Source organism: Haemaphysalis longicornis, unplaced genomic scaffold (assembly GCF_048455015.1).
Source record: "Haemaphysalis longicornis isolate Haplotype H1 unplaced genomic scaffold, Haemaphysalis longicornis Haplotype H1 scaffold_7, whole genome shotgun sequence".
Taxonomy (NCBI): domain Eukaryota; kingdom Metazoa; phylum Arthropoda; class Arachnida; order Ixodida; family Ixodidae; genus Haemaphysalis; species Haemaphysalis longicornis.
The window spans coordinates 37,010,629-37,024,399 of NW_027526422.1; the positions used below are offsets into that span (position 1 = coordinate 37,010,629).

The 13,771-nt window shown below is 48.7% G+C and overlaps 1 protein-coding gene across 1 annotated transcript in view; it reads right to left on the reverse strand.

Moving 5' to 3' along the window:
- LOC144145247 (high affinity nerve growth factor receptor-like) overlaps positions 1 to 13,771 on the reverse strand; it is a gene marked incomplete in the record, with an annotated part of 187,322 nt that overhangs the window by 108,504 nt on the left and 65,047 nt on the right.

Genomic DNA, 13,771 nt, shown 5'->3' on the forward strand with positions numbered 1-13,771 from the left:
TACTGTACTGGGCGGCGACGTTCTTTTTTTTCGCCGGCTGAGACGGCATTTAAAATTTCGAACTTGTCTTGAAAAGACACTTTTCGTTTTCTAGCAGCAGAACTCATCACCGACAAACCGACACCAAAGAAAGAAGCGCAGACGCGCGACTACATGACGACATGCAGGCCTAGCGCCTAACCGACCCGGCATTTACACGTGGAAACGCACGGTAGTTCGCGATGCGGGTGTAATTCGCTAAAAGTGCATTTCTCAGGCAATTTTTCATTTAAAAAAAACGCACAAAAAACAATGACGCATCAGCGTAGCGAATTCGTTACATCAAGGTTAACTGTCGCACGCCTTCGTTACATAGAGGTCGGAATCACATGGGCTTTAATGGGAGTGGCAATGGGGAATGGGAAAAGTTCGTTAAATCCAGGAATTGATTACATAGAAGTTCGTTACATCCAGGTTTAAACGGACTGCCCCTAAAATGTCTTCCAGCTATGCATTCGGCATAGTTCTGAACCAATCTTTGAAGAGGCTTGCTGTATAGCATTTTCTATGAATACCTGGAGTCTTATGGGGGGACCTACCGAAGGGTCCTCGGGCCATCATAAGACGTCGTGTATTGCCCATGAAAAAAAAAAAAAAAAGCCCCCTCAGCAGAGCGTTTGTGAACGTAGTGAAACCTGCTCTAAAGGGGCTCGTTGAATAGCGCACCGGTTTTACAGAGGTAATTATTATAAGGCCTTGGGTCCTCTTTACTTTGTTATCAAACTTCTTATATTGCCCTAAAGATGCTTTTCCAATTACACGAACGTTGCTGGGCTAGTTGGTCGATCATACTTAAGGGACGTATAGCGCAACGAAAAGACGAAGGACGGAAGGGATGCACAAGGACAAAGCGCTTTGTCCTTGTGCATCCTTTCCGTCCTTCGTCTTTTCGTTGCGCTATACATCCGTCAAGTATACTTTTCCAACAAACCATGTGTATATTAGTGAAGCGGACTTTTACGGGAATCAATACACAGTGGGTCATGAAGCTACAAGAATTCTTTGAACGCGTTTAATAAAATGCTCGAGACTCATCCTACATTCGTATCAGGCTGCTTATATGGCACACGAAATTTCTTTTCCTCAGCTATGTATGTGCATAGCAAAGGGTTCTTTCAGAGCAGAAATTATCTTGAGTGCATTTAAAGCACAACTGAGCAACTGAGGCACATAATACACGTTAACGAAGAAATGTTTACCAAGAATAGTTTACACTAGCTATGTAAGCTGTAACTCCAATTAAAAAAAAAATATATATATATATAGGGAGTAGTAGAACTTTGAAGATGGTAGAGAACACAAGAGAAGAAAAACTTCGAACAAGGTAAAAGCACGATTGTGGCCTACGTTTCAGCAAAGAGAACTTGCTTTCCTCAGGGCAGGAAAGCAAGTCCTGAGGAAAGCAAGTTCTCTGCTGAAACGTAGGCCACAATCGTGCTTTTACCTTGTTCGAAGTTTTTCTTCTCTTATATATATATATATATATATATATATAGGTTTGGAAATGAGGGGCTCGTTAGGAAATACAGAAAGAAATGCCGCCAGTCTACAACGCCAAAGAATGCATAGGGGAACGGTTAGACTATTTTTTACCGTTAGTGACGTTACATTTTTTTTTAAATTATTACATGAGAAAGAAAGAAAGAAAAACACGCGCCCAGAGTGGGGACCGAACCCACGCCTTTCGATTAGATCTCGAATGCCTTACCAATTCGGCTATCTGGGCGACTGTGTTCTCCTTCACTTTATGGGGTATTTATATTTACTACAACTGTATCTGACGCTTGAGGGTGGTAGCCAGCGCCACTGAGACTACACGGGGAGAAGGGGACCTTCTTTTCAACCCCCGGGGCGTGACGCGAACGTCTACAGCCTGTCATAAGCGGGTAACTGGCGATAAACCCTCTTATGCTGTAGACGTTCGCGTCACGCCCCGGGGGTTGAAAAGAAGGTCCCCTTCTCCCCGTGTAGTCTCAGTGGCGCTGGCTACCACCCTCAAGCGTCAGATACAGTTGTAGTAAATATAAATACCCCATAAAGTGAAGGAGAACACAGTCGCCCAGATAGCCGAATTGGTAAGGCATTCGAGATCTAATCGAAAGGCGTGGGTTCGGTCCCCACTCTGGGCGCGTGTTTTTCTCTTTCTTTCTTTCTCATGTAATAATTTAAAAAAAAAATGTAACGTCACTAACGGTAAAAAATAGTCTAACCGTTCCCCTATGCATTCTTTGGCGTTGTAGACTGCCGGCATTTCTTTCTGTATATATATATATATATATATATATATATATATATATATATATATATATATATATATATATATAGACCCGTAGCATTTTTGCGTAGAAGTCTCAAAGTGCTCTAGCTCAACGGGCGAGAGCGGTGGCCTTGACCAATGGGGACCCGGAATAGGGACTGCACCTGTGCGGAGGGCCAAATGCCCTAACTCTCTTTTATTCTTCTCATAAAATAAAGTTTCCCCCTCCTCTTCCTCAAACACAATCTCGTGTTTTTGTGTTTCAAACAAGTTTGACGCAGTCGCCTAGTTGTGAATGGGGCTGTAATTGTCGGTGGTCTTGCCGCTGTAAACGTAAGAGTAGCGGTTCGCATGTCGCCTGAATAAGTCCTTACTTTCGCTCTAACAGAGCTGCTGTGCAAAATATTTCGCCCAGGCACACCGCTGAAAGTATTCCGCCAGCATAAGAGATTCTATTAAACTTGGTGAGTTATAAATACCCTTTGTTACAGTTTGAAAGCAGCGTATCCTTTCAAAGTGAGTGGCGACGGTTTCTGGACGTGCTAACACAACGCAGCTAGCGCTTCCCGACAGACGCTCAGATTGAATACAACGCTCACTAACGGGGCGTGCCTTGCAGGACAAGCAAATGGCATTTATGGAGTGGGACGAGGACGACGTCGCTACAGAAAGCGCAAACGGCTTCTATCCAATAGAGCACTCACGCGAGTTTCTCCGCAAGGAAGGAAACGTTTGTACTGGCAGTCTGAGAACAAGACGGCGTGCGACAGCGACAATGCAGCTCGGTGGAGGGTCCCACGATAGCAAGCCCATAATCGGACAAAAGGCGTCTCAACTCGGCTCTTTGTCCTCTCGACGCGATAGCCGCCGCAATGTTTGCCTCCGAGCCAGATCTGCCGTCTGTTGCGGGTGCAGGCGATCGCTGGCAGATTGCTCTTTGTATCCGAATGAGCGCCCGGGAAACGCGTCGGCACGCGAAGCCGATGTTGACTCCCGTTACACGGCACAGCTGAATGTCATTTCGGTACCCCACAATCGGCACGCATAACACTCGGCGTAATGGAGGCCTTAAAGCGGCTGTCACGTGTGCGTCCGAGCAACCTGGTTTCCGACGTTCAGCGGCAAAATATCTGGTAGGTTGGACGCGCGCGGGAGCGGTCGATCAGGGGCTCTTCCGGCAGCCGAACCGGTTCCGGCGTCCGTCGGCGTCTCCTAGCGGCGACGTAAAACGGACGTTGGAAAGCACCAAATTCAAAAAAGAAAGATCCAATACGAACAATTAGGCAGTTTTAGATGCGGAGCATCTATAGTCTGGCCATGTCCCGCATCGGTGTCCGCACTCACACTGCGCATGCGCAACTCTCCTCCTTCCCACTCTCCCACAGATGCGCGATACTCCCGCCACTTCTCTCGTACCAGCTACGTGCACATCGCTTTCGCTTCTCCCGCGTTCTCGCTTCTGCTTTCGCGGCGCATGCTCGGCGCTTGCGCATCTCTCCTCCTCTCGTATCCTCCCCTTCAACCTTGAATATAAATCTGCTAGCGCGCTGCGCGCGTTCAGTTCAGCGCTTGCTGCGGTTGACTCCCCTTCACTCCGTTCTTCCGATGAAGTGTGATGGAAGCAACAGTCCCGTCAGTTAGTGGGTTGGCGCAAGCAAGCGCAAGCAAGCATTGTGTGTCCGTTGTGTTCGTAGTCGAATTTGGGGGAAATGTAGGTGAACCCCGCGATGCCCCGCATCTACTCAGCGTTCCCTTCGGGAAGATGGGGCTAATTTTTTTAACTAACACAGCAATCTGGAAGATGCTGGTGAGGTAAATTGCGCTCTCCAACGTTTTTCGCGTCGCTACCAGGGGACGCGGACTGCCGCCAGAAGCAAATTCTCCATGTGGTTGCCGCTTTACGCTCGTGTGTTTTTCCTTTTAAATGCGAATGCATTTCTTAGTCGGGTGTTGTCGTGCTCCGTCGGCGTGCGCCTGCATTCCTCCAGCGCGAGCGCACGTGAGCGCGCGCCTCGTAGTTCTGCCTTCGTCGTCGTCGTCGTCGTCGTCGTCTCGGCGCGGCGGACCCGCGCCGCTACAGTCTTTTTAAATGCGAATGCATTTCTTAGCGCGTGGTAGCTCGGGCGGGAGTAGCGGAGGGCAAGGGGAGAGGAGGAGCGCGCTCGGGCGTGTGAGGGCGCTCGCATCGCGGAGCTCGGGCGGAGTAGCGGAGAGTGAGTGGAGAGGAGGAGCGCGCTCGGGCGTGTGAGGGCGCTCGCATCGCGGAGCTCGGCGGGAGAGAGAGCTCGCGCGCGGGGCGGGCGTGTTGCGCGGGTCTCTCTCTCCTCTCCGCGTACCCTCTCTCTGCTCGCTGCGCTCGGAAAATGTATATAAATGCAGTGGAGCGCACGCCTCTCTCCGTTACTGCTTGCCGCAGCGCACTCATCGGTGCACCCAATGCATTCGTATTTCCGCACGATCTCCTTCGGGGAGGGGGGGGGGGGAGTTTTTTATGGGGTTCGCTGGATAGACTGAGTTTGTTTTCATTTTGTAACAACGAAGATGTTGTTGCCGGCCGTAATGTGTGCGGTGTCCTTAAAAAAACACCGGGTCATAGTTACTCCCACAATTTACCTCGCGCGCTAGCAGACTAGGAGCGCCCGGCGTCGTACATGCTTGCGCGTGGCGCTCGCAAAAATACCAAGAAAACAGTTCATGTGCATCCGCGCCTCAAGGGGAGAGCACAGGGCACCTTGCGCTACAGACGTCCAGTTCGCGAAGTCAGTCGCCGCCGGTTCTAGCGTGTGCTGACGCGTTCCACTTTGGGAGCAATGTGAAATCCTGCGGTCAAAACGTTCCGGGCACGCCAGTCATGCATGAAGAAGACAATGATATAGATGGATATGACGATGACTACTACTACTACCACACTGAAAAGCGACGACGGAACATATAAATGAACAATTTCAAACCTAACGCAATGCGTGGTGGTGTGTTTTTCAGGGCTTACATCGAAAGAAATCCTCCAGCTTCGCTATGATTCAAGGCTTGCGCGACGTATTGCAAGCTTCGCCCATCTTTTGAGTAAGACAGCAGGTTCTGGTCACAACGTTCAGATGGGTAGTTACGGCTTTCTCTCTCCATTTTTACAGATATAGAAATAGAAAACCTCGTTGAGCCAGAATGGCGTTTAGCTGGAGTCGGTTGACACTTCATACCTGATAAAAAGCGTTCGCAAAATCAGGGCAAATAGGCCTTCCTGAACCTTCACCAAATTGCCCGGCTGTCTCTTCTTACGTCGTCTGACCGAGTAGTTGCGAGGTCTTACCGTGACGCCTTTTTTCCATTTTCGGGTACTCCTTGTCTATGACTTGTATGCCTACTCTACCGCAATAAACGGAAAGAACAATCTTTTATACATATAACCCCTAACACCGCATCCCACACGCTCCAATTGCACTGAACAACTGAATAACTCTTCGTGCAGGACCGATGTCTTTCGTTTTTCTCGCGAACTGTCCGGGAAAGAAACGCACCCGATCCCGTAAAATGTTTGACGGTAAAAAAATTTGTCATTTACCCGCCACGGTGGCTCAGTGGCTAAGGCATTGTGCTGCTAAGCCTAATGATGCAGGCCGCGGCGGCTGTTTTCCTGACGGAAAAGGAAAACGAAAACACCCGTGCTTCGAGACTTCGGCGCGCGTTAAAAATCTCCAGGTGGTTCAAATTAATACATAGCTTCCACTAAGGCGTGCATCCCAGGCTATAGGTGCTGCTTCGGAGCGCAGAAACCTCTCGATTAAAAATTTCCACGCATATTTGATCACGCCTTTCATTAATTGTAAAGCGTGGGATTGTCTTCGCTGCCGGTTTTTTACAATCTTTTCTGTTTACTTGTTCTTGTGTGCGCATGTTTTAATAAAATAGACTCCGACAAGGCTGTCCACTGTCATCTCCGTAATTAATTATCGAGACGAGGCACTTCCCCTCATGCGATTATATAAGGTGCGCACAGGGTCTGGCCAGAGTTCCCTTCTATCCAGTCATTTTTCTTCATTTCCAGTGTTTGTACCACCGTGAGCATGAAAATATTTTCATTTAATTTTCAGCTTGGATTGCTAATCTCGTTTTCTGAATTTACACACTCTTTCAGTTAGCGTCCTCAGTCCCCATTGTAAAGCCTTCATATGCAACTAGAGACCCTTAGCATTTCACTCTACGAATTTTATTTTGCATTATTTTGCAATAAATAAATAAATAAATAAATAAATAAATAAATAAATAAATAAATAAATAAATAAATAAATAAATAAATAAATAAATAAATAAATAAATAAATAAATAAATAAATAAATAAATAAATAAATAAATAAATAAATAAATAAATAAATAAATAAAAATTTCGTACATATGAGCCCTGTGAGGGGGCTACGTTGTTTGGAATTAAAAGAAAGCAGTAAAGCGCTTGAAAATTCAATTCATCCGGACTGCTATTAGATGAACACGGTCTTCGTTGTAACATGCTGAAGCATAGAGATTGCGTTCTCTGAAAACAATCTATATCAGCTCTGAATCAAATTACGATGGGTAGAGACGTGTTTTGAAACCTCGGTGTGGCCTTCCTGTCTGGAGCCGTCAGTTCACGCAACTCGCTCAAACTGCCGGTGTCGAACCGAGAGTCCATTCACCCAGAACGGAAATTAAGCGCCATCAGAACGGTCGCTGCGCGGAACCGCCACGCCGAGATTATGTGATCAGTTAATTAACGCGTCATCAATGTGGGAGCAGTTTTTAAGTTTCCGAAACTGAAGAGTTCGGTACACTTGCAAAATTCTGAGATAGTTCTTTAAACCTTTGTTTTTCTTTTGCAGTTACCTTGTTTTAAGCTTATCAGGTGGGGCCCCTGGAACTAGTTAAGGTCCCACATTACTTGGCGGTACGTGCCGCACATGTCATGTTTAACCCTATCTACAAGTGAGCCTTCCAGTTTATGAGTTGTCACTGTAATGAAAAAGACAAGCGCCGTCTTATTGACCGACCGTTTGGCTTCGAACTGATCTCTCATCCGCACAGTGCTCCAGACTTGGCCCCGTCCGGCGTCTTTCTCTTTCTAAGCTTAAGTTTTTCGGGTCAGTGGTATAAAATTGTCGCCAACGCATCCGTGAACTGAATGCTGTTCGAAGTGGTGGATGCTTCGAGATGTGTACAGCACGCAAAAAGGAGAAAGACGAGGAAAGGGCACAAACACCAATACGAAGAAAGAGCAGAAGAAAGAACACGAAGGAAGAGCACAAGTAAGAGCACAAGAAAAAACACACGAGGAAAGAACACAAACACGAAGAGAGGGCACAAACAAAAGAGCACAAACACAAGCATAAACACCGCAACACCCCGAGTGTTTGTTTCCAATTCCTTCGTATTTGCCCATTGTCGCGCTGTATATTGTCACTCAGTCAGGAGTGTCGTAAGGTTAGTCTATAAAGACTATAAAGTGTCTGGATAATGCCTATTAGAACGACCTTGCGCTCCGAAGGAAGCAACCGATCTAATAGATGTCGAAGCCCCAGACGGACAGAACGACGTGTGCTGTCGAGAACCAGCGAGTATAGAATGCCGCGGGATGTATACGGTCGGTAAGTTAGAGCGCAGTACTTTCCAGAAGCATTGAGATAGATTGAATAATTATGAAGCTTAACGCGCCGATATCGCACATGCTATGAGGTACGCCGTCGTGGACCACCTGGAAACTTTAATGAGCGCCGAAATCTCGACACACGGGCGTTTTTGCTTAACATTAAGATCGAGAACATTTTCTACCCTATCATAACCTGCACGAGTGCCCCATGCGTTGCACTCATTTCTTATCGAACAAGATATGCGTGCGTGGTCTGGCAAGAACGAGCGGCCGCCGCGCTTTTAATCTAAGCAAAGTATTACTAGAGAGAGGTTCGTGGAAATATTTACGAGAAGTCGCCACCGTACTCAATGGCCATTTTTTTCAACTTGTACGAACCTTCATCTGCGCAATAAATGTTGCGACAAACGACAAACGAAGTGGACTTGCGATGACAACATTTATTTGTCACAACTCAGTCTCATGTTGGTGTTGGTAAAAAAGAATGTCGTGTCGATAAGTAGCGTATAGTATAGCTGCATGCGCAGTGCCTAAGACTGTCTCAACTTAGCGAACTCGGTAACTTAGTATTTAGCACTTGAAAACTCTGATGAGTATAGGAAGCCCTACTGTGATGGCACCGTGTGAAATACGCCCTCTACTTACCCATAAGGCATTGCCGCATTGAGAGGCTGTGAAGTAAAGGTGCTACGTGAAGTTCAGTAGTTAAAAAAAATACCTGGTCATTTTGCCAACGGAGGTGAAACCGTTGGAGGCCGGGTACAGGTGTACAGCTTTGCTGTAAAAGTCTCATGTCTTTGAAGGACGAAGCTCTCTAGCGCGAAGCGTAAACACGCGTTACGAAGTGCTCCAGCGCGAGGCGTAAACGAGTTTGCCGGTGTTTATTTAGTACACGTTACGTTCTAGCGCGAGACGTAAACGAGTTTCCCGGTGTTTTAGTACCATGACTACATGAGACGGCTATTACGACGACGGCAGAAGACGCCAACCGCCCCCGCCCCTAAGGGGCTTGGCCCCTAAACAAAAGACAGTACGTCTGCTTGCCTCTGCATGTTGCCGCGATGACCAGTAAGCCTTGCCACGGGGAGTCTGAAGCTGTGGGGTAAACCCGTGTGTTAAGGGGGGGGGGGGTTAAAGCAAGCACAAACTGTGTTTTTAGGGCTGTTTAATCAATACAGCTCCCTCTCGCCCTCTCTGTGTTCCAACGGGAGCTATCTAGATGTCGAAAAGACCGGCGTGTAGCGGCCTGTACCAGCGCCTCCCCTGCTGCGGTCTCTCTAGGAGAGACGTTTATCACCCGCAACCGAAATCCTTGTACCATGGACCTTGCGCCCAGAACAAAGACGCAACCTTATCGCCCTTGCACGCGTCCCAAGGAAAGCAATTTTCGCAGATAAAGCGCGAAGTCAGCACAGCTTTACCTGCGGCGGGTATTCTGCAGTGATCGTCTCGCTGTTGCTGCCACAATCGAGAAGATTCCTCCGAAATTATCCTGCTCGTAACGCAGCCGCACCTCTCCCGTTGCTCGAAGACTACGCAACACATTGCTCGTTGACCTTAGTATGAACGGCTTGTGAAATAAGACAGGCCTCTCACGTAGGACCGTCTCGCTGTTTCCGGTAGAAGTACGCCGTCAAGCTGTAAGAATTCAAATATTTCTTCAACCGAGTGTTTCTAAAGGACTGGATTTCGCGATGTACGAACTACAAACCGAATTACAAGACTCCAACGCACCTCTTGTACCTCAAGTAAAGTTTGCCAGCAGAAACCGTTCGGGAACATTGTGTCTTGGTCATGTAATATAAAAATAAGGGTTGCACTAAGGGCACTGACATCCGAGGTCTAGCGAACGTATACGCAGTGCCAGCTTGTGAAATTATTGATTGATTGATTGATTGATTGATTGATTGATTGATTGATTGATTGATTGATTGATTGATTGATTGATTGATTGATTGATTGATTGATTGATTGATTGATTGTAGGGTTTAACCCGCCGACGCAGCGCAGGTGATGAGGCGCGCCGTAGTGGAGGGCTCAGGATTAGTTTTGACCACCTGGGGATCTTTAACGTGCGCCGAAATCTCGTACACACGGGTGTTTTTGCTTTTCGCCTCCATCAGAAAAGCGGCCGCCGCGGTTGGGAATTGAACCCGCGACCATTTATGAAATTCTATAGGGTGGGATGGCAAAGCACGACAAACTATACAATAGCCCAATATCCTTGCATACGCATACCCGCCTGTGACCCGAGAACGTTCTGCTATGCTAGTTTTGGTGTGTAGTGCGCTTTGTTTGAAGCGCAACGAAGAGCATGGACGGCCCGTCTACATTACGTTCGCCATCCGTGTTTTTCGTTGTTCTTCAAACCACGAGAACTCGCAGACACACTCATGCGCAGCAACGGAGTGCCTCGGCTACTAAGCCAACGCGGTAGGTAGCACAGGACTGATCCTTACCAACCTTTTTCGTGCAATCCAGGAAGACTGACAGACCCAAAGGAAACGATTTGGAGCATAAATGTCAACACGTGAGGTCGGACAGCCTATGTAAAGTGAGCACGACGTATTTCCTAGCGGAAGCAACGGCTGAAGCAAGGGTTCACTTGATTCGAGTACTTGCAGTTGAGAGGGCAATGACTTTCAGCAAGAGGAGGAAGCAAGTCCGAGTCTGTCAGGTGCCTTGACAATGGGCAGTAATCACATGCGAGACGTAAACAGTCGCGTTTTAATGGCCCACTGTGGAGGTTGCGATAGGCGTTTCGTATTTCTTCCGCCCTGATGACGACGGGTTCGTTCCGCTGTTCCCCTCGCATCTTCCCTCATGTGTTGCCCGGGCGCTTATTACAAGGGGTGTGTCAAAACAACTGCCACGCGCCGTGCTCCGGGCAATGAAGGACGTGCATGTTTTTGAAGCCTGCATGGAGCCCGAAGCGCAGGCGCTCGTTCGGGGAAGTCGCGTCAGGAGTGCGCGTCAACGCGGCGGACGACGTCAACGCGGACAATAACATCGACGCCGAAAACAATGTAAACGAGGCGCTATTTAATCCGCACGCTGCGGCTAACACCCGCCGCGAGTGAGTGCCTTTGGCAGCCATCCACGTCAATTGTGCGTGCCGAAAGGGCGCCAGTATCATTTGTCGGCGCAGCGCCGCCTGGGTTCACGGAACATTGTTAACGTTAAGCACAGGGGTGAAGTTCCATCCACCACTGTATTATTATTATTTTTTTTTTGTTGCAGGACAAAGAGCGTCTAAGACGGTCTCACAGCAACAACAGCAACCTGCTCCCACAAACTGTATGTCCCGAATGTATAACCACCGATTCTGGCCGTAAAGTCAGTTCTCTACATGGAGCGAATTGACCTGCGAATTTGAAGCTCCGGCATCGCTCGTGCGGCAAAACGATCTATTCTTGTTGCTGCTGAAGCTACGAAAACGTCGTTTTGCTGCACGAGCGGCGTCGAAGCCTCGAATCCGCAGGTAAATTCGCACCCTGTGGAACGGGCTTTAGGTGCCTTTTCGTAACGCAAGGTTTCTAGCCCGTTTTTTTTTTATTGCGTGCATGGCTTGCTCCACAGACACTCCCTATGCCCATTTGAGCTGTCACTGTATTCATCATTTTAATGTGATTACAGGTGGAACACGGCAATACCACGGCTTTGCAAATTCTTATTCTCGCCATTCAGCTAGCGGGCCCTTTCTAAAAACGCATAAAAACTGAAGGTCACCATTTCAATCGCGCAATCGCTAGAGTACCCCTTCACGACAATGTATACCAAATATTACACCTCTGCGTAAAGCAGGGGCCGCACAAACACGCAACAAAGATGCTTTCTTTCTTCCTTGCTCACCTACCGCTTCCAACGTTGGCCACACTTGCGCGCTGTGACGTGCGACAGAGCGGTTGTGACGCACCCGTGTGACGCACGAACCTCTCAACAGTACGGCTGCGCTATTGGTGGTTCCCGTTAAGTGCTGTAGCCAGTCAGCGTTCCCGGCTCTGGGAGAAACGCGGTTGCGCGCAGCGCTCCTGCACCGGCGGCACTGGCGGCACGGCGTATTCGTCCTGCACGGGTGGCACGGACGAATGTTTATCGTCGCCATCCGTTACACGAGCGTAGCTGAGTTTGTAGTCGTTTACAAGGTATTAATAACGCTGAAAAACACGGAAAATCTCTGCGAGCACAAACGGCCCTACACGCGCGACCGCGGCAAGCATCTGCCTGCTCGGTCGGCAAGCAGCCCACTGTGCGGTGTACGCACGATAACGCATACACCGCAGCAGCTAAAACGTGTCACCGCCCGCCAGTGCAGGACTATTGCTGCAAATCAGTTTGCAAATACGCGAAAGGGGGTGATAGTGCAGTGAAAGATTGCGCGGGGGGTCGTCGTCGTCGCGGCCTCGCAAAGCAGTGTCTGGATAACTGCGGCGATGCTAAGCCTTTTCACCGACCTCAGTGGGACGAGTTCACCGCGAAACGCTAACGCTAGCGAGCCGCTAGCGAGCCGCTATAGTCGTCGGTAGCAATCTTCAATTACTGTCGTTAGCGAGCATGTCGAGTTAGGAAGCCCCCTATCTTGCCTTCAAACGCTCGTTTGCGCTCGTTTCCGCCGACGCGAGCACGGCCGGCGCGAGGAGCCGTTCGATGCGAGCTTGGCCGTCGTCTGCTACAAGCGTGACGTACCGCCAAGGGGAGCCAATGGCTGCGCGCTTCTCGACGCAACCCTGTTTCTCTAGGTGTCACCGATCAGGTCGTGCGCCTGGTCGGTGGCGTCTCCGCTTCCACAGTGCTTTGGAGGAGCGGTTAAAGAGGGAATGCGCCAGGCCTTGTCGCGGGCCCTTTTTAATGAACGATAGCTCGGCTAATACTGGACGCTTTTAAGTCATTTTTGCGACAGGATGTTCTTTGGATAGTACTCCAATGATTGCGCACGTAAAATCTCAACCTTTGGAACCCTGTTTAGGGCCCCTTTAAGCTACTCTTACAGGCACTGTACTCTATTCAGGCTGCAGACCCCTTGTGATTCTATCCCTCAGATGTCGATGTTTTCAACAGATGATTGCATCCTCTTAATTTAGACGTATGCAGAGTAAAAACAAAACCCCTTTTGTTCTCCCCCACGAAAGTGTATCGTTTATTACTCTCATTGCTCCGCATGGCGGAATGTTTCTTTGTGTAGTAAGAGCTGGTCTGTTGTTTTTCTCTTTTTATCGCCTGATGTCTTGGTGTTCGAACTGTACGCTGTCTGTGTTAATAAGTTCTCGTTCCTTTCTTTTTTTATGTACCCGCCGCGGTGGCTCAGTAGCTAAGGCGTTGCGCTGCTGAGCACGAGGTCGCGGGTTCGATTCCCGGGCGCGGCGGCCGCTTTTCTGATGGAGGCGAAAAGCAAAAACGCCCGTGTGTACGAGATTTCGGCGCACGTTAAAGATCCCCAGGTGGTCAAAATTAATCCGGAGCCCTCCACTACGACGCACCTCATCGCCTGCGTTGCGTCGGCGAGTTGAACCCCACAATCAATCAATCAATCAATGAAATCCATTTTTTTATGTTGGCGTCGACATTCGTGTGTAGTTAGAACTGAACTAGGGGAGGGTGGTGGGGGGAGTTGCTCTGGATGAAAAGTACCGGTAATTATTTTCATATTACGCAGCTTTAATGTCTGCTCTCAGCGCCACGATAATCCATTTTGCGCCGTCCCTGTTGAGAAAAACGCAAAAGCAGAGCAAAAGCGGGACCAATTCTCGACTTCCACGCAAAGTGCGTTTTAAACCGCGTTTCCGTCGTTCCAGTTTGTGCCACTTTTGAACCACATTACAAAAAACACCAGCGAACTACGAGCTCCGTTTGTGGTGAGCAGG